The sequence below is a fragment of the Capra hircus genome, chromosome 25 (assembly GCF_001704415.2).
Source record: "Capra hircus breed San Clemente chromosome 25, ASM170441v1, whole genome shotgun sequence".
Taxonomy (NCBI): Eukaryota; Metazoa; Chordata; class Mammalia; order Artiodactyla; family Bovidae; genus Capra; species Capra hircus.
In genome coordinates this window covers 35,052,935-35,075,299 of record NC_030832.1, presented here as the reverse complement: position 1 = coordinate 35,075,299, position 22,365 = coordinate 35,052,935, and the positions used below count along the sequence as shown (strand labels likewise).

General features: G+C 38.0%; 1 protein-coding gene and 1 pseudogene across 1 annotated transcript in view; one reads left to right on the top strand and one right to left on the bottom strand.

Annotated features, from left to right (window-relative positions):
- Positions 1-22,365, bottom strand: part of LOC102181832 (NADPH--cytochrome P450 reductase) — a gene marked incomplete in the record, with an annotated part of 1,163,480 nt that overhangs the window by 61,551 nt on the left and 1,079,564 nt on the right.
- LOC102190505 lies at positions 1,209-20,727 on the top strand (annotated as a pseudogene).

The window sequence follows — 22,365 nt, the reverse complement described above, 5'->3', positions numbered from 1 at the left end:
TCTCCTTGCAGTCCAAGGGACTCTCAAGAGTCTTCTCCAACACCACAGTTCAAAAGCATCAATTCTTCGGCACTCTGCCTTCTTCACAGTCCAACTATCAAATCCATACATGACTACTGGAAAAGCCTTGACTAGATGGACCTTAGTCGGCAAAGTAATGTCTCTGCTTTTGAATATGCTATCTAGGTTGGTCATAACTTTTCTTCCAAGGAGTAAGGGTCTTTTAATTTCCTGGCTGCAGTCACCATCTGCAGTGATTTTGGAGCCCCCCCAAAATAAAGTCTGACACTGTTTCTACTGTTTCCCCATCTATTTCCCATGAAGCGATGGGACCAAATGCCATGATCTTTGTTTTCTGAATGTTGAGCTTTAAACCAACTTTTTCACTCTCCTCTTTCATTTTCTTCAAGAGGCTTTTTAGTTTCTCTTCACTTTCTGCCATAAGAGTGGTGTTATCTGTGTATAGGAGGTTATCGATATTTCTTCCGGCAATCTTGATTCCAGCCTGTGTTTCTTCCAGTCCAGCATTTTTCATGATGTACTCTGCACATAAGTTAAATAAGTAGGGTGACAATATACACCCTTGAAGTACTCCTTTTCCTATTTGGAACCAGGCGGCTTGGCTGGTTCACTAAGTGCAGGCAACTGCGGTTGGCGCACTAAGCACTGGCGGCTGTGGCCGGGGCAGTAATCGCGGTCGAGAGGAGCTACCCCACGTCCAATGTCAGGGGCAGTGGCCTAGAAGGCCAGGCTGCAATGGTGCCGGAATGGCCAAGAGGAACTACCCCACGTCCGAGGTCAGGGGCAATGGCCGAGAGGAGCTACCCTGCGTCTGAGGCCAGGGATGGCGGCCAGGAGGGGCTACCCCACATCCTAGATCGGGGAGGCGGCCAGGAGAAGCCACCCCATGTCCGAGGAGCGGTGGCTGCACTGGCACAGAAGGGCCTAGAGGAACCATCCCACATTGAAGGTCAGGAAGGGCGGCAGTGAGGAGATAGCCCTCATCCAAGGTAAGGAGAAATGGCTGTGCTTTGCTGGAGCAGCCGTGAAGAGAGACCCCATGCCCAAGGTAAAAAAAAACTCAAGTAAGATGATAGGTGTTGCAAGAGGGCATCAGAGGGCAGGCACACTGAAACCATATTCACAGAAAACTAGTCAATCTAATCACACTAGGACCACAGCCTTGTCTAACTCAATGATACTAAGCCATGCCCACGGGGGAATCCAAGAGGGGTAGGTCATGGTGGATAGGTCTGACAGAATTTGGTCCACCGGAGAAGGGAATGCAAACCACTTCAGTATTCTTGCCTTGAGAACCCCATGAACAGAATGAAAAGGCAAATGAAGTGTTAGCTCACACAAATGTCTTTTTTTTTCTGACCTTTATTTTTACTTTATTTTAATTTACAATCCTGTATTGGTTTTGCCATACATTGACATGAATCCACTATGGGTGTACATGCGATCCCAAACATGAACGCCCCTCCCAACTCCCTCCCTACAACATCCCTCTGGGTCATCCCCATGCACCAGCCCCAAGCATGCTGTATCCTGCATCAGACATAGACGGGTGATTTGATTCTTACATGATACTATACATGTTTCAATGCCATTCTCCCAAATCATCCCACCCTCTCCCTCTCCCTCTGAGTCCAAAAGTCCGCTATACACATCTGTGTCTTTTTTGCTCTCTTGCATACAAGGTCATCATTGCCATCTTTCTAAATTCCATATATGTGTCAGTATACTGGAATGGTGTTTTTCTTTCTGGTTTACTTCACTCTGTATAATCAGCTCCAGTTTCACCCATTTCATCAGAACTGATTCAAATGTATTCTTTTTAACAGCTGAGTAATACTCCATTGTGTATATGTACCACGGCTTTCTTATCCATTCATCTGCTGATGAACATCTAGGATGTTTCCATGTCTTGGCTATTATAAACAGTGCTGAGATGAACACTGGGGTACATGTGTCTCTTTCGATTCTGGTTTCGTTGGTGTGTATGCCCAGCAGTGGGATTGCTGGGTCATAAGGCAGATTTATTTGCAATTTTTTAAGGAATTTCCACAATGTTTTCCATAGTGGCTGTAATAGTTTGCATTCCCACCAACAGTGTAGGAGGGTTCCATTTTCTCCACACCCTCTTCAGCATTTATTGCTTACAGATTTTTGGATTGCAGCCATTCTGATTGGTGTGAAGTGGTACCTCATTGTGGTATTGATTTGCATTTCTCTAATAATGGGTGATGTTGAGCATCCATTCATGTGTTTGTTAGCCATCCGTATGTCTTCTATGGAGAAACGCCTATTTAGTTCTTTGGCCACATTTTTTTTTTTTGGTTCGTTTATTTTTCTGGAATTGAGCTGCATAAGTTGCTTGTATATTTTTGAGATTAGTTGTTTGTCAGTTGCTTCATTTTTGATTATTTTCTCCCATTCAGAAGGCTGTCTTTTCACCTTGCATATATATTCCTTTGTTGTGCAGAAGCTTTTAATTTTAATTAGATACCATTTGTTTTTTTTTAATTTTTTTTATTTTTTAAATTTTAAAATCTTTAATTCTTACATGCGTTCCAAAACATGAACCCCCCCTCCCACCTCCCTCCCCATAACATCTCTCTGGGTCATCCCCATGCACCAGCTCCAAGCATGCTGTATCCTGCATCAGACATAGACTGGCGATTCAATTCTTACATGATAGTATACATGTTAGAATGTCATTCTCCCAAATCATCCCACCCTCTCCCTCCCTCTGAGTCCAAAAGTCCATTATACACATCTGTGTCTCTTTCCCTGTCTTGCATACAGGGTCGTCATTGCCATCTTCCTAAATTCCATATATATGTGTTAGTATACTGTATTGGTGTTTTTCTTTCTGGCTTACTTCACTCTGTATAATCGGCTCCAGTTTCATCCATCTCATCAGAACTGATTCAAATGAATTCTTTTTTACGGCTGAGTAATACTCCATTGTGTATATGTACCACAGCTTTTTTATCCATTCATCTGCTGATGGACATCTAGGTTGTTTCCATGTCCTAGCTATTATAAACAGTGCTGCGATGAACATTGGGGTACATGTGTCTCTTTCAATTCTGGTTTCCTCGGTGTGTATGCCCAGAAGTGGGATTGCTGGGTCATAAGGTAGTTCTATTTGCAATTTTTTAAGGAATCTCCACACTGTTCTCCATAGTGGCTGTACTAGTTTGCATTCCCACCAACAGTGTAGGAGGGTTCCCTTTTCTCCACACCCTCTCCAGCATTTATTGCTTGCAGATTTTTGGATCGCAGCCATTCTGACTGGTGTGAAGTGGTACCTCATTGTGGTTTTGATTTGCATTTCTCTAATAATGAGTGATGTTGAGCATCTTTTCATGTGTTTGTTAGCCATCCGTATGTCTTCTTTGGAGAAATGTCTATTTAGTTCTTTGGCCCATTTTTTGATTGGGTCATTTATTTTTCTGGAATTGAGCTGCAGAAGTTGTTTGTATATTTTTGAGATTAGTTGTTTGTCAGTTGCTTCATTTGCTATTATTTTCTCCCATTCAGAAGGCTGTCTTTTCACCTTGCTTATATTTTCCTTTGTTGTGCAGAAGCTTTTAATTTTAATTAGATCCCATTTGTTTATTTTTGCTTTTATTTCCAGAATTCTGGGAGGTGGATCATAGAGGATCCTGCCGTGATTTATGTCTGAGAGTGTTTTGCCTATGTTCTCCTCTAGGAGTTTTTTAGTTTCTGGTCTTACATTTAGATCTTTAATCCATTTTGAGTTTATTTTTGTGTGCGGTGTTAGAAAGTGATCTAGTTTCATTCTTTTACAAGTGGTTGACCAGTTTTCCCAGCACCACTTGTTAAAGAGATTGTCTTTACTCCATTGTATATTCTTGCCTCCTTTGTCAAAGATAAGGTGTCCATATGTGTGTGGATTTATCTCTGGGCTTTCTATTTTGTTCCATTGATCTATATGTCTGTCTTTGTGCCAGTACCATACTGTCTTGATGACTGTGGCTTTGTAGTAGAGCCTGAAGTCAGGCTAGTTGATTCCTCCAGTTCCATTCTTCTTTCTCAAGATTGCTTTGGCTATTCGAGGTTTTTTGTATTTCCATACAAATCTTGAAATTATTTGTTCTAGTTCTCTGAAAAATGTGGCTGGTAGCTTGATAGGGATTGCATTGCATTTGTAAATTGCTTTGGGTAGTATACTCATTTTCACTATATTGATTCTTCCGATCCATGAACATGGTCTATTTCTCCATCTATTAGTGTCCTCTTTGATTTCTTTCATCAGTGTTTTATAGTTTTCTATATATAGGTCTTTAGTTTCTTTAGGTAGATATATTCCTAAGTATTTTATTCTTTTCGTTGCAATGGTGAATGGAATTGTTTCCTTAATTTCTTTTTCTACTTTCTCATTATTCGTGTATAGGAATGCAAGGGATTTCTGTGTGTTGATTTTATATCCTGCAACTTTACTATATTCATTGATTAGCTCTAGTAATTTTCTGGTGGAGTCTTTAGGGTTTTCCATGTAGAGGATCATGTCATCTGCAAACAGTGAGAGTTTTACTTCTTCTTTTCCAATTTGGATTCCTTTTATTTCTTTTTCTGCTCTAATTGCTGTGGCCAAAACTTCCAGAACTATGTTGAATAGTAGTGGTGAAAGTGGACACCCTTGTCTTGTTCCTGACTTTAGGGGAAATGATTTCAGTTTTTCACCATTGAGGATAATGTTTGCTGTGGGTTTGTCATAGATAGCTTTTATTATGTTAAGGTATGTTCCTTCTATTCCTGCTTTCTGGAGAGTTTTTATCATAAATGGATGTTGAATTTTGTCAAAGGCCTTCTCTGCACCTATTGACATAATCATATGGCTTTTATTTTTCAATTTGTTAATGTGGTGAATTACATTGACTGATTTGTAGATATTGAAGAATCCTTGCATCCCTGGGATAAAGCCCACTTGGTCATGGTGTATGATCTTTTTAATGTGTTGTTGGATTCTGATTGCTAGAATTTTATTGAGGATTTTTGCATCTATGTTCATCAGTGATATTGGCCTGTAGTTTTTTTGTAATATCTTTGTCAGGTTTTGGTATTAGGGTGATGGTGGCCTCATAGAATGAGTTTGGAAGTTTACCTTCCTCTGCAATTTTCTGGAAGAGTTTGAGGAGGATAGGTGTTAGCTCTTCTCGAAATTTTGGGTAGAATTCAGCTGTGACGCCGTCTGGACCTGGGCTTTTGTTTGCTGGAAGATTTCTGATTGCAGTTTCAATTTCCGTGCTTGTGATGGGTCTGTTAAGATTTTCTATTTCTTCCTGGTTCAGTTTTGGAAAATTGTACATTTCTAAGAATGTGTCCATTTCTTCCACGTTGTCCATTTTATTGGCATACAACTGCTGATAGTAGTCTCTTATGATCCTTTGTATTTCTGTGTTGTCTGTTGTGATCTCTCCATTTTCATTTCTAATTTTATTGACTTGATTTTTCTCTCTTTGCTTCTTGATGAGTCTGGCTAATGGTTTGTCAATTTTATTTATCCTTTCAAAGAACCAGCTTTTGGCTTTGTTGATTTTTGCTATGGTCCCTTTTGTTTCTTTTGCATTTATTTCTGCCCTAATTTTTAAGATTTCTTTCCTTCTACTAACTCTGGGGTTCTCCAATTCTTCCTTTTCTAGTTGCTTTAGTTGTAGCGTTAGGTTATTTATTTGACTTTTTTCTTGTTTCTTGAGGTATGCCTGTATTGCTATGAACTTTCCTCTTAGCACTGCTTTTATAGTGTCCCACAGGTTTTGGGTTGTTGTGTTTTCATTTTCATTAGTTTCTATGCCTATTTTGATTTCTTTTTTCATTGCTTCTGTGATCTGTTGGTTATTCAGAAGTGTGTTGTTCAACCTCCATATGTTGGAATTTTTAATAGTTTTTCTTCTATAATAGAGATCTAATCTTAATGCGTTATGGTCAGAAAAGATGGTTGGAATGATTTCGATTTTTTTTTAATTTATCAAGGTTAGATTTATGGCCCAGGATGTGATCTATCCTGGAGAAGATTCCATGAGCACTTGAGAAAAAGGTGAAATTCATTGTTTTGGGGTGAAATGTCCTATAGATATCAATTAGGTCTAACTGGTCTAATGTATCATTTAAAGTTTTTGTTTCTTTGTTTATTTTCTGTTTAGTGTATCTGTCCATAGGTGTGAGTGGGGTATTAAAGTCTCCCACTATTATTGTGTTATTGTTAATTTCCCCTTTCATACTTGTTAGTATTTGTCTTACATATTGCGGTGCTCCTATATTGGGTGCATGTATATTTATAATTGTTATATCTTCTCTTGGATTGATCCTTTGATCATTATGTAGTGGCCTTCTTTGTCTCTTTTCACAGCCTTTGTTTTAAAGTCTATTTTATCGGATATGAGTATTGCCACTCCTGCTTTCTTTTGGTCTCTATTTGCGTGGTATATCTTTTTTTCAGCCCTTCACTTTCAGTCTGTATGCGTCCCTTGTTTTGAGGTGGGTCTCTTGTAAGCAGCATATTGAGGGGTCTCTTTTTTGTATCCATTCAGCCAATCTTTGTCTTTTGGTTGGGGTATTTAACTCATTTACGATTAAGGTAATTATTGATAAGTATGATCCTGTTACCATTTACTTTATTATTTTGGGTTCGGGTTTATACACCCTTTTTGTGTTTCCTGTCTAGAGAATATCCTTTAGAATTTGTTGGAGAGCTGTTTTGGTGGTGCTGAATTCTCTCAGTTTTTGCTTGTCTCTAAAGCTTTTGATTATTTGAACGAGATCCTTGCTGGGTACAGTAATCTGGGCTGTAGGTTATTTTCTTTCATCACTTTAAATATGTCTTGCCATTCATTCCTGGCCTGAAGAGTTTCTATTGAAAGATCAGCTGTTATCCTTATGGGAATCCCCTTGTGTGTTATTTTTTTTTGTTTTTCCCTTGCTGCTTTTAATATTTGTTCTTTGTTAATTTGATTAATATGTGTCTTGGGGTGTTTCGCCTTGGGTTTATCCTATTTGGAACTCTCTGTGTTTCTTGGACTTGGGTGATTATTTCCTTCCCCATTTTAGGGAAGTTTTTAACTCTTATCTCCTCAAGGATTTTCTCATGGTCTTTCTTCTTGTCTTCTTCTTCTGGGACTCCTATAATTCGAATGTTGGAGCATTCCATGTTGTCCTGGAGGTCTCTGAGATTGTTCTCATTTCTTTTAATTCGTTTTTCTTGTTTCCTCTCTGATTCATTTACTTCTACCTTTCTATCTTCTATTTCACTAATCCTATCTTCTGCCTCTGTTATTCTACTATTTGTTGCCTCCAGAGTTTTTGTGATCTCATTTATTGCATTATTCATTATATATTGACTCTTTTTTATTTCTTCTAGGTCCTTGTTAAACCTTTCTTGCATCTTCTCAATCCTTGTCTCTAAGCTATTTATCTGTGATTCCATTTTGATTTCAAGATTTTGGATCATTTTCACTATCAATATTTGGAATTCTTTATCAGGTAGATTCCCTATCTCTTCCTCTTTTGTTTGGTTTGGTGGGCATTTCTCCTGTTCCTTTACCTGCTGAGTATTCCTCTGTCTCTTCATCTTGGTTATATTGCTGCGTTTGGGGTGGCCTTTTTATATTCTGGTAATTTGTGGAGTTCTCTTTATTATAGAGCTTCCTTAATGTGGCTGGGGTTCTATCAGTGGCTTGTCAAGGTTTCCTGGTTAGGGAGGCTTGTGTTGAAGTTCTGGTGGGTGGAGCTGGGTTTCTTCTCTCTGGAGTGCAGTAGAGTGACCAGTAATGGGTTATGAGACATCAAAAGTTTTGGAGTAGCTTTGAGCTGCCTGGATATTGAAGCTCAGGAGTGTGTTCCTGTGTTGCTGGAGAATTTGCACGGTATGTCTTGCTCTGGAACTTGTTGGCCCTTGGGTGGAGCTTGGTTTCAGTATAGGTATGAAGGCATTTGATGAGCTCCTATTGCTTAATGTTCCCTGAATTCAGGAGTTCTCTGATGTTCTCATGCTTTGAACTTAAGCCTCCTGCCTCTGGTTTTCAGTTTTATTTTTACAGTAGACTCTAGATTTCTCCATCTATACAGCACCGATGATAAAACATCTAGGTTAAAGATGAAAAGTTTCTCCACATTGAGGGACACCCAGAAAGATTCACTGAGTTACATGGAGAAGAGAAGAGGGAGGGGGTAGTTAGAGGTGACTGGAATGAGATGCGGTGAGATCAAAAGAAGAGAGAGCAAGCTAGCCAGTAGTCACTCCCTTATGTGTGTTCCATAGTCTGGACCGCTCAGAGGTATTTATGGAGTTATACAGGGAAGAGGAGAGGGAGGATGTAGACAGAGGTGGCCAGGAGGATAAGAGAGAGGAATGAAAAAGAGAGAGACAAATCCTGCCAGTAACCAGTTCCTTAGGTGTTCTCCACTGTCTGGAACACACAGAGATTCACAGAGTTGGATAGAGAAGAGATGGGGGAGGAAAGAGGCAGAGGCCACCTGGTGGAGAAAAAGGAGAGTCCAAAGGAAGAGAGAGTGGTCAAGCCAGTAATCTCGCTCTCAGGTAAAATTTGGTAGTGAAGTTTGGGTTTTTAAATGTACAATATTGACAACAAAAACCAAAAAGCAAAGATTAAAAATCTAGAGTAGAGGTTGGATTTTCAAAAATACAATATTAAAGAAAAGAAGCAGAAGGGAAAAAGAAAAAAGAAAAAGAAAAAAAAAAGCCACAAGAATTATTTAAAAATCTCCAACAACAACCACATAAAGACTATATATGATGTTTGTGTTAAAAAAAATAGAGTCTTTTTTTTTGAAAAGTAATAGTAGTTTATAGAAATAAAAATTAGAGGAGAAATAGAAGACTTAACAATTAAAAAAAAAGTTAGGAAACAAAAGCAAGAATAAAAAGAAAAAAACAAGAGGGGAAAAAAAAGGAATCATTGCAAAAATAGTAAAGATATTTCTGGCCCTTCTCTGATGTTGTGGGCAGTGTGGGGTCACTTCCAAGGCGGTTCCCTCTGTTTAACTTCTTCTGCTTGCTGGTTTTTTAGGCTCATTAGTTCATTCACGCTGTGGGAAGGGGGGGATTCTGCAAACAAATAGCACTGTCGTGTGCACACAGTGTCTCAGCCCCGCTGGACCTGTCCCTTCTCACAGCGCACAAACCGCTCCGGTTCTACGATGCTCAGCCGGGAACTGTCTGAGGCCGGCCCAAGGCTGCGTGCCCCTCCCCGGTCTAAGCCGTTCAGGTTCGGTGCTCAGGTAGCCCTCAGAAGCTCAGATTCGGTTGGGACTGCGTTTTGTGCCCTTCCCAGGTCCGAGTAGCTCAGGTGTTTGGCGAGCACGGTCACTGTGACTTGTCGCCTTTTCTGTCTCTGCTGCTCAGTTTTCTGGGTGTACCGCTGGAGCCCCCTGTGAGGCAGATGGTGACTGTCCAGCACCCCCAGAAGTCTTAGCAAAGAAGCCTGCTTGCAGTTTGGTAGGTAGAGTCTCTCCGGGGCTGCAATTGCCCCTTTCCAGCCCTTATGGCTCTGGCTGCCTGTCCCTGGCGGGGGATAGTCTGCAACCAGCTATTTCTGTTCCATCCTTTGTTCTGTTTGCAGTCCTGGCGGTGTCTTATGTTCGAGCTTTTTGCGTGGTAGCTATCCCACAGTCTGGTTTGCTAGCCCAAGTTAGATCGTTCTGGTTACGCATGGGGTGTTCCTGCCCGATATTTACAAATCTCTGCAGCCCACGCCTCCTGCGCTTCCCTGCCTTGCCCCCACTTGCTAGTGGCAGATGCAGGCGTCTGCGCTGTTTTTCCACTGGGGGAGTTACTATTGTGCTTGTAATCTGTTGGTTTTAATTTATTTAGTTTTCCTTCCTGTTATGTTGCCTTCTGTGTTTCCAAGGCTCTCCACAGACTTGGCAGGAAGAGTGTTTCCTGGTGTTTGGAAACCTCTCTTCTTAAAATTCCCTTCCCGGGTCAGGCTTCCCTTCCCAGGACAGGCTTCCCTTCCTGGGAGGGAGCTCCCTCCCCACCTCCTTTGTCTCTCTTTTCATCTTTTATATTTTTTCCTACTTGTTTTCGAAGACAATGGTCTGCTTTTCTGGTTGCCTGATGTCCTCTGACAGCATTCAGAAGTTGTTTTATGGAGTTTGCTCAGCGTTCACATGTTCTTATGAGGAATTTGTGAGGGAGAAAGTGGTCTTCCTGTCCTATTCCTCCGCCATCTTAGGACCCTCTCACACAAATGTCTTAATCTCTATCCTCAAAATTTTCATTTATCAAATTAAGTTAATGTTATTTACCAACTATCTTTTAAGTAAACAGGTGAAGTTGTTATGTTCTGTATCTATATTTGAAAAGTATTGAAAAGACCGCCTTCTGAATGGGAGAAAATAATAGCAAATGAAGCAACTGACAAACAACTAATCTCAAAAATATACAAGCAACTTATGCAGGTCATCTCCAGAAAAATAAATGACCCAATCAAAAAATGGGCCAAAGAACTAAAGAGGCATTTCTCCAAAGAAGACATACGGATGGCTAACAAACACATGAAAAGATGCTCAACATCACTCATTATCAGAGAAATGCAAATCAAGACCACAATGATGTACCACTTCACACCAGTCAGAATATCTGTGATCCAAAAGTCTGCAAGCAATAAATGCTGGAGAGGGTGTGGAGAAAAGGGAACCCTCTTTCATTGTTGATGGGAATGAAAACTAATGCAGCCACTATGGAGATTAGTGTGGAGATTCCTTAAAAAATTACAAATAGAACTGCCTTATGACCCAGCAATCCCACTTCTGGGCATACACACCAAGGAAACCAGAAATGAAAGAGACACATGTACCCCAATGTTCATCGCAGCACTGTTTATAATAGCCAGGACATGGAAACTACCTAGATGTCCATCAGCAGATGAATGGATAAAAAAGCTGTGGTACATATACACAATGGAGTATTACTCAGCCATTAAAAACAATAAATTTGAATCAGTTCTAATGAGATGGATGAAACAGGAGCCAATTATACAGAGCGAAGTAAGTGAGAAAGAAAAACACCAATACAGTATACTGACACATACATATGGAATTTAGAAAGGTGGTAATGATGACCCTGTATGCGAGACAGCAAAAGAGACACAGATGTATAGAATGGACTTTTGGACTGTGAGGGAGAGGGAAAGGGTGGGATGATTTGGGAGAATGGCATTGAAACATGTATACTATCATGTAAGAAATGAAACGCCAGCCTATGTTCGATACAAAATACAGGATGCTAGGGGCTGGTGCACGGGGATGATCCAGAGAGATGTTATGGGGTGGGAGGTTGGAGGGGGATTCAGGATTGAGAGCTCGTATACACCCGTGGTGGATTCATGTCAATTTATGGCAAAACCAATACAGTATTGTAAAGTGAAATAAAGTAAAAATAAAATTTAAAAAAATAAATAAACGAGAACGCATAACCATAAAAAGTAACATATGATTGCTAACCATATATTTAAAATAAAAATTTAATGCATATTAACACTAACAAATAACTTACCTTCCGATTTAACATATTAATGCTATTTGAAGGCATTCAGAATTCTATTCTCAAATTGATTTCAACTTGGGATAAGTAACTTTCAGTTTGAAAGATATAACGTAACAACATTTCAGATTATTCAATTACAGAGTAGATATTAATTATTTATATAAGACTAAATCTTTTATTCTAGCTTAAAGCCTTATAAATTTTCACAGAAAATCTTGGACTTGAATTTAGAATGGATTCATTTGGAACATCATATATAAATGATCTTCTCTAGCTGATTCTTGTCCCACAGACAAGAGGCATAAAGCGTGGTGGAAACACATTCAAGTGAGACGCCCAAACGTTGATCAATATTGCTCTGCACATGTAAACAATTTATAAAATTTTTTTCAGAGGCAATACATGGATATTTAAAGAGTTTTCCACAGATGTTCAAAGACCTCATCCTGTAGATGTTATTTTTTCTCTCAGGAATTAAGTAACTCTTTTGATGGAAAAGCTTTGAATGAAAAGCAGGTATTCTGAAGAGGTATGCTTGTGCAATACTGATTTTGGGGTGAGGAATTGTATTCCCTGCACTTGCAAGAAAACATGAATCCTGTTTCTCTATCTGAACCTGGGTTTCTAAGACGCCTGAATGTCCTGTGAATACCAATGATGGCATAATTCAGGCATGGGGACCTATGATACAGTTCACTTGTGGGTTCACCTCAAACAGAAAACTTCTACCTTTTTACCAGTATTAAACTTTTTACTGGAACCCTAATGTTGATTACTTGAGAGTTAGAACAGTGTGAGGATATAAAGTTAATGGAAGTCTTTTCAAAATACTTGAGTCCAAAACATACCATTTTTCACATATATCAGAGGGCTATGTATGTAAACAGAAACTCTAATAGGATCCGTATGATGGCCAGCATGGAACACTAGGCATCACTAAATATGTGGAGAGAGATTTAAAGCACAAGAAGGAAAGCCAAAATCAAGCACAAATACTTTTCCACATTCTGATCACTTTGGAGTATCTGTCATTAAGTTATTCTAAGAGGTATGCGGTGATAACTATCATTATAATTCACTTTTCCTGCTATTAGTGTTAGAATTTTGAAAATATTTTTATAGGTATATCTTTTCAGGAAGATATTTATTTTTCAGTTCATTCCGGAATTTAAAAATAGTGGTCTTTGTTTCTTATTACTTAGTTGTTAGTGCTTTCTATATATTCTAGATACATGTCTGCCATATAAATGTTTCATATATATAAATATATTTATTTATAAAAATGATGGTTAAATGTATGTGTGTGTATATATATATATATATATATATATATAATCCTAATTTGTGGGTTTTCTTTTCTTTTCTTTATTTCTTTTGTGAATTTCCTTTTATTTTAAAAATGAGGATGATATATTGGGTTTTCAGGACAACTTGACAGGTTTTAATTTGTTATGTTGTTTTATGCTTTATGCTTTTCATCATATATCATAAACATTGGTCTACCTCAAGGTCAGTCATTTTTTTTTTAGAATGTTTTTATATTTAGAGGTAACTTCTAGACCTCTAATTAATTTGTATTAATTTTTGTGTATAAAGTGTGGTAGTGATTCAGGCTCATATTTTTATGCATATAGATATCCAATTGATCAAGCATTTGTTCAGAAAGCTATTCTTTCTGCACTGAATAACTTTGATATTTTGTTAAAGTTTATACATATACATTTATTTATAAACATTCTGTTACATTTCAAGAATACACAATTTAACTTATGGGAGCTTTATAGTTCATCTTGAATGTTGGTAGAATAAGTTCTCCACCTGTGTTCTTTCTTTGAATATGAGTTTCTATTCCACATAATTTTGAAACTGTATCTTCCTTCACAAATTTCAAAAAAGTATTGTCAGTTACTTCTGTCTGAGCCACCAGGGAATTCATGTGTATATGCCAAAACTAAATTCCTAATTTGCCCCCCTTCCTCTCCCTTTTGGTAACCAGAAGCCTGTTTTCCATGTCTGTGTATCTATTTCTGTTTTGTAAATAAATGAATTTTTATCACCTTTTGATGCCACATAAGTGATATAATTATTTGTCTTACTCAGTTTAACTTCCTTCACTTAATATGATAATCTGTAGGTCCATCCATGCTTCTGCAAATATTTACTTTCTAAGAAATATTTTCTAATTTTATTAGTTTTAAAATTACTTTTGTTGTTCAGTTTCTAAGTCATGTCTGACTCTTTGTGACCCTATGGACTGCAGCATGCCAGGCTTCCCTGACCTTCACTGTCTCCTGGAGTTTCCTCAATCTCATGTCCATTCAGTTCAGTTCAGTCTCTCACGTGTGTCTGATTCTTTGCAACCCCATAAATCAGAGCATGCCAGGCCTCCCTGTCCATCACCAACTCCCGGAGTTCACCCAAACTAATACGCATCAAGTTGGGGATGCCATCCAGCTATCTCATTCACTGTTGTCCCCTTCTCCTCCTGCCCCCAATCCCTCCCAGCATCAGAGTCTTTTCCAATGAGTCAACTCTTTGTATGAGGTGGACAAAGCACTGGAGTTTCAGCCTGAGCATCAGTCCTTCCAATGAACACCCAGGAGTGGTCTCCTTTAGGGTGGACTGGTTGGATCTCCTTGCAATCCAAGGGACTCTTAAGAGTTTTCTCCAGCAACACAGCTCAAAAGCATCAATTCTTCGGTGCTCAGCTTTCTTCACAGTCCAACTCTCGCATCCATACATGACCACTGGAAAAACAGTAACCTTGACTAGGCAGACCTTTGTTGGGAAAGTAATATCTCTGCTTTTTAATATGCTATCTAGTTTTACCCAGCAATTAAACAGAATGAAATATACCGATTACAGCAACAAGGTTGGACCTGCGATTATCATACTAAGTAAAGTAAGTCAGACAGATAAAAACAAATATCATATGATATGGCTTATATGCCAGAATCTTAAAAGATACAAATAGACTTATTTATAAAACAGGAACACTCAGAGACTTAGAGAAAACAATTATGATAAGCAGGGGAAAAAGCGGGGAGGGGAGGGATAGACTATGAGTTTGGAATTGGCATTTACATGCTACTATATTTAAAATAGATTATCAAGAACCTACTGTATAGCACAGGGATCTCTGGTTAATATTCTGTAATAATCTAAATGGGAAAATAATTTTAAAAACAAAGGATGATTGTATGGGTATAACTAAATCACTTTGCTGCATACATGCAACTAACACATCATTGATAATAAATTGTATTTTAATATAAAGTAAAAATATAAAAACAACTAAATGAAAGCAAGGTTGTGAAGTATTGATATAAGAATAAACATAAAAATCACTAAAACATAATAGAAAGTCCAGAAATAGACTTAAATAGATGAAAAGTTTTACAAAGATATCAAAATAATTGAATCAGAAATAATATATTTTTCAACAAATTATACCACATCAATTGGATATCCTTATATGAAAAAAGGAACCTCAATCACTACCTCATGCTATAGACGAAAATTAGCTCAAAATGAGTCATAGATCAAGAGGTCAAAGCTAAACCTATAAAAATTATTTTAAAATCCTACAATCAAGAACCACAAAGAAACTAAAAAGTTGAACATTGTTAATATTCTAAATCTTCTGATCATTAGAGATAATACATTTTAAAAATAAAAAGGCAATTCACAGAGTAGGAAAAAGTTGTATCTACATTCACATGTATAAAATTTTACATTATATATAAATTTCTGTGAAAATTATATATTTAAATTCATTTTATATATGATGCATATATATGAAAGAAGAACTATATCTAGAATACATACTTATATACCACCTACAATTTAGTGATGAGAAACCCAGAACTCCCATTTCAAATTGCACAGAGGTCTTTAAAAAAAAAAAAAAACCTTTTGAAAAAAGGTATAGAAATTGCCTATAACATTAAAAATTATCAGCTTCAGTAGTTATCAAGAAAGCAAAGTAAAACCTCAATAATTTATCACTACCTACTTCCTAGAATGACCAAAATGATACCAAGGGACAGAGATGTCAAATAATTCATTTTGAAACCAGAATTTCCTTTGTTTTATGTAACTATCCACATGTGTAATGTCGCTTAGTATTCCATAATGACTATCACAACCATCCCAGACGTAACTTACTGGAAACTTTTTAGAGTTTCTCTATATTCATAGCCTTCTAATGATTGTGAAAAACGAGTTTTGTATTCAAATACTTTTAAATGGCTGCCATTAGTTTTATGGCCTCACTGCTCCAGCTCTCAACAAATCAGTACTAGGTTTCCAGGAATTTGATACTGATAATAAGAAAGTTCTCTCTCTGACATGAGTGCACAAATTAACTACATCGTAGGTCACAAGGCTGAAATACTGCTCTCCTTGTAATTCACATGGCATTTGTCTTTAGAAAACCAGGCTCGTATAAAGGGAATTCACCTATTTTAGCTGCAAGTGCAGGAAATACAACTACCCACTCAAGAATGAGTGTTTCTCAAGCATGTCTCTTCAGAATACCTGCTTATAAGAAAAAGCCTTTCCATCAAAGCAGATAATTAGTTCCTGGGAGAGAAAAGAGCAGCTATAAGACAGTCCTTGAACATATATTGGAACCTTGTTAAATATCCACACATGCAATTGCAAATGTCTTTATCTGTTATTTACATTTCCAGAGAAAAACTTGTCAAGAGTTGAAATGTCCATTTGAAGGTGTTTCCACCATATTTTCTGCCTGATGATTTCTGGAGTAGAACATCCATGGATGATCATTTCTCCATGGTTTTCTATATCAATTTATTCTGAGTTCAAGTTCCAGGTTTTCTGTGAAATTTCATTGACTCTTTAGACTAGACGGAAATATGTAAACATATAGAAAGATTTATTGCCTATCGATTTGATATTGAGTTATCTGAATAGCTTCTTTCTGTATGTGTTGCATCTTTCTTATTGAAAGTTCCTTATCCTAACAGGAGGTCAGTTTGAAGATGCGATTTGTTCTGAATACCCTCAAATATCATTAACATGATCTAAGAGCAGAAGGTAAGTTCTTCAATAGTGGTGATGCTTAGGAAAGATTGTTACTTTATGTATATTTTTGTTGTTCAGCTTCTCACTTGTGTCCAACTCTTTGCGACCCCATGGACTGCAGCATGCCAGGCTTCCCTGTCCTTCACCATCTCCTGGAGATTGCTCAGACTCATGTCCATTGATATGAGTTTATGTATATAGTAATTATGTTTTAACACTTTTCAAAACCAATAGCAATTTTAAAGAATTTAATTTTAACATTTATTTTTAATTGTAAAATAAAGAATTCACCTCATTCTTCAGAAAAATGTTGAAAATGATAATCCCAGTGACTGAGCATATTAGTTTTGGAATTAGAAACCCAGATTAGAATCTTACCTTTTCCCACCTGCAGCTTCTTGGTCTGGGGTGCATTTCTTGCAACCTTATATTCTTATTTCTTCTAATATCAAGTGAGAAGACTAATCCCACTCACAGACTGTTATATGAATATAAATGTATCCAGCACACCCCTGAAGATACACAGAGGAAATTTACCTACTTTATGACTATTTTTCTCAGAGGATTAGGAAGAATTGACTTTTTTGGCAATAATACAGAAAAACAAATATTAACCCTACATTAAACTGAGGAACAGTCATCTCCAATTTTGACGACATCAAAGTGATAGAAAGAAAGTGAAATTTCTCAGTCATGTCCAACTCTTTGCGACCCCATGGACAGTAGCCTGCACCAGGCTCCTCTGTCCATGGGATTTTGTAGGCAAGAGTACTGGAGTGGGTTGCCATTTCCTTCTCCAGGGAACCTTCCCAACCAGGGATCGAACCCAGGTCTCCTGCATTGTAGACAGACTCTTTACCATCTGAGCCATTAGGAAAGTCAAAGAAGACAAAGAGACCCATATTATGCATAACAGTTGCTCCAAAGAAGAGTTCTACATAACCATGTTTGGACTAAACAAGTCATAGTTTGTATCAATTAATAATTGTGTTGATGTGTTTTTGTGTGTGAAGTGTATTTAAATTTTGTTTCCAATGTCATGATTAGTCTTAATTATTAAAAAAGTATATGATGGCAAAATAAATGTAGATTAGAGAATTTGTTCTTACACATTTCTTCATCTTGATGAGATTCGAATTTTTCATTTGTCAAATTAAGTTAATGACATAATTATCACTATGGTGTGCTATGATTACTTCTGCTATATGAATGGAATGATACCTTTCACATAGGTTTATCCCAGACCACTTGTCTACATGGATGACTCCTCGCATATAGCTCTGTCTGTGTTTGAAAGCTGAATGGTTCATTCTTAAGGTATATATTTATTTGTGCATCATTTGCAAACACACTTTTTTTTAGTAGTTTACTAATATCACATGTTTAGCCTCTGATTATTTGCGACTTTGTATACTAACAGTCCAGGAGTGTATTTGTTGGAAAGGAACCATCCTTTGCTTTTCTGACCCCTCCCCAACTCCCCCGTCATTCTCTCCAGAAATAATGAACTGCAGTTAATGGCTGGATGTTCATTGTTCTAGATGGTTTGTATGCATAAGTGTATTATTTAAAACGGCAGTGGGTCATAAAGTACAGCTGATTTGTTAAGTGTTACTGAATAGTATGGGCACCTGTGTGTGTGTGTGTGTGTGTGTGTGTGTGTGTGTGTGTGTGTGTGTGTGCTTCTGCCTCGTCCTTTTACTGTTGTCTGGTCTATCTGTCTGTGTTCGTCACTTTAATAGCTGCCTCCTATTCTGTGAGTCATTAAATCCAGTCCTCATGATGGGACATTTGCTGATCTTGTAAATAGCTCTATACCCAGCATCTTTGCACACAGCTATTTGTCCCTTTATCTGCTTCCTCAGGATAAACTCCTAGAAATGGGGTTGTTAGAGCAAAGGTAGGTCATTATGTGGAGGGCCTAGGAAGCTTTTCCTGCCTGAAACTCTCATTGGCAATGTTGAGAATGCATTTGTTCCCAGCTGTCCCCAATGGTCACTGCCCAGATGGGCCTGCTCACCAGTATTAACAGCCACACATCTAGACTGAGGCTCTAAGCTTAAGTTTCCATTGATCTCTGTTTACTTGGCATGCCCCCCCCTTTTTTTTTTCTATCACTGCACAGTATGAAGAAGCACTAGTGGTAAAGAACCCACCTGCCAATGCAGGAGAATTGAGACGTGGGTTTGATCACTGGGTCAGGGTGATTGCCTGGAGAAGGAAATGGCAAGCCACTCCAGCAGTCTTGCCTGGAAAGTCCCATGAAGAGAGGAGCCTGTTTGGTTACAGTCTATGGGGTCGCAAAGAGTCAGACATGACTGTGGCAACTTAGCATGCACACAACCATGACATGCATATAGTAATCTATCATTAAAAGTATATCTATAAATTATAGGATTAGGGAAATTTATAGGAAGGATGTTAATTTTGTTACAGTCACTCCTGTATCTTTTCATTACTGTCCCACAACAATGATCTACCACAATTTGTGTCAGCTCATATATAGTCTAATTCTTGTATTCTTTTCTGTCTTTCATCCTCCTATCATACAAACCACACAAATATCTTTAATGGATTTATATGCAACATTCCTTGTTTCTCAAATCTGTCTTTATCCTTTTACTCACATTCTCAATTACCTTATATGGTTTCCCATTTCCTAAGAGTAGCGAGAAAATCCATTAGCCATTCATAACTTTTACATCGATTTCCAACCTCTTGGGCTTAGCTACTACTATGTGCTCACTCAGTCATGTCCGATTCTTTATGACCCCATGGACTGTAGACCAGGAGGCTTCTCTGTTCATGGAATTTTCCAGGCAAGAAATGGAGAGGTTGTCATTCACTTTTCCAGGGAATCTTCCTAACTCAGGGATCAAAGCTGCCTCTCCTATTTTTCTTGCATTGTCTGGCAAATTCGTTCTCACTGAACCACCTGGGAAGCTTTGCTACTACTATGTGTAAGACCTGTTGGTTCACATTAGGCTCTGGGTCATCTCAAATGATGAAATGTGCACAGATGGTCTACTGCTGTGTGTCCATAGTGTTCCTCATGTCTCCAACTATAAACATATCTTAGGAGAAGATTTGAGTTAACTTCAAGAGATCAGAGATATTTACTTCCTTTATCAAAAGAAAAAAAATACTCTTCAGAATTCAGAACTCAATAGAATTTGGCATTTATTACACAGAAAGGATAATGAATTCAAGATTGAGCTAATATGATTTTTTTTCAGGTTATGTAATTAATCATAATATAATATACATGGAGAAGAGGAATAATGTGACAGAGTTTATTCTACTGGGACTCACACATAATCCAAAGTTGCAGAAAGTCATACTTGCTGTGTTTCTGGTCGTCTGCATTGTCTCCATGGTAGGGAATGTGCTCACTTTGGTCACCATCACAACCAGCTCATTACTGGGGTCCCCAATTTCAGGTCAATAACCTGAAATTTATTGTAGATTCCCTCAATTAAACAAAAGCCAGCCCTTTCAATGGATGCATGACTCACATCTTTGGGGAACGCTTATTTGGAGGTGCTGATATTATCCTGCTCACTGTGATGGCCTATGACCACTATGTGGCCATCTGCAAGCCATTGCACTACACGACCATCATGAACTGGCAGTTGTGTTGGCTGCTAATTGGAGTGGTATGGGTGGGAATATTTCTTCATGAAACCATACATATCCTCTTCATCTTCCACTTACCCTTCTGTGGCCCTAATGTCATAGATCATTTTATGTTTGAACTGAACCCTTTGCTCGAACTTCCCTGCACTGATACCCACACTCTAAGGGCTCTTCATTGCTGCCAACAGTGGTTTCCTCTATCTGTTAAACTTCCTCCTCTTGTTGGGCTCCTATGTGGTCATTGAGTGCTCCCTAAGGACACACAGTTTGGAGGCTAGGCACAAGGCCCTGGCCACGTGTGTCTCATATGCCTTGTGCCCTGCATTTCTGTGTACCTGAGACCAGCAACTACTTTTCTGATTGATAAAATTGTTACTGTATTTTATACAATAATAACTCCCATGTTAAATCCCTTAATCTATGCCCAGTAGAGAAATGACCAGATGAAAAATGCCATTAGGAATTTGTGTAATAGAAAAGTGATTTCAGGTGATAGATAGATAAAATTTACAGGAAGCCCAGCATTGATTCTACTAATGCAAAGGTCAAAAGGACATTGCTGATGCTTTCAGCAAAGAATACCTATGAGATAAAAGGAAAATAAATAGCCAGTGTATATCATAGATTCTGCAAGGAGGAGAAGAAATGGGTACAAGAAAAGTCAGGGAAAACTTAGCAGGAGACTACTTTTGCATGTTTGGAACATTCTACCAGGTTGAGGCTTAGTTTTTATAGTTTCATCAGTGTATGTGGATTAATAAACTCATTCTTATAAAACAAAATAAAATAAATTTAAAAAAAACACTCATATTTAGCAGTAATCTCTATAACAAGCCAATGAAGTTGACATTGCTACTACCCTCATTTTACAGGTAGGAAAGCAAGCAGAAAGAGGAAAGTTCCAAAAGAGAAATATTGAAGATTATTTAGCTTTATTTAGCTGATCTCTCAGACTATGTTATCAGCTGCTGAGCTGTGCTGCCAGACAATGATAATGGAAAGGACACATAGCTACATATTACTTCCATTTTTTGAGACAGGCACTGTGCTGAAACACACACACACACACACACACACACACACACACACACACATACAAATATATATGATTTTATATATGGTATATAACTAGTTTAGGTGCCGGGATCCATCTCCAGCAGCCAGGAAATCAGCCTTAAGGGGTGAGAGATGTTGGTGGACAATGATGTAGTCTGACTCATAGTATGGAACTACATGCTTATTTCAAGCTTCAGGTTCTCTTTTATACTTTGACCAAAGCATTAGGTCAGAGGTTTGACATTTTCAGTTACCCCCACCCAGAATTACTGTCTCCAGAAATCATTGTTGTCTAACAAGAGAGTTCCTGCTTCAGTGATTCTCTCAGAATTGGCTTTGCTATCTATTATCTACTTTCTGTTATGTGTCCTATACTAACTTGTGATTACATTGTAACTCATGCCACACTCTTCAGTTTATTTCTTATCTTTCTAAATCCTGCTTGCCCCTAGCATCTTAAGATCACTATCTCCTAAAAAAGCTTCTAGCTATTCTTAATTATTCCTAAACCCTAAACTCAGCAAACTACTTTTGCCATAAATATTTCCCTCACAAACAGGTCTCAGAAAACAATCCTTCCCATGGCCTCAAGCTGAAGCCTACGTGCTCATCTTGGGACATTCTTTGTAAAGATCCTGGAACAAATGTCAATGGTTATTTTATAGATTATTTTCTGGGCACAACTGCAGAAGGCTTTGTGCTTTCTCATGCTTCTTTCAAGCACCTGAACATTCTTTCCAGCCAACTCAACTGAAGAAAGGAAGAAACAAGTCAGAATCACAAGAGCTAACTCCTTCATCCTGGGACTGTGCCTGTGGAGTGAGGGGAGGGGGTTTGGGGGCATGCCTCCATTTTGTCAGTAATGCCTAACATGGCTCCCAACGTTTAGGGGTTCAAACTAATAGGTCATTTAAACTCTAAGGGGTATGTAAGTTATATTACACCATATTTTCAAATTTTCTTGTTGCTTTTAGAATCATTTGCTTTGCTTATGTCATGATCTTATCCTGATAAAGCATCAAAAAGAGTAATATTCAATTAAAATATAGTTTAATGTCAGAAATTTTGCTTTATTAAATAAA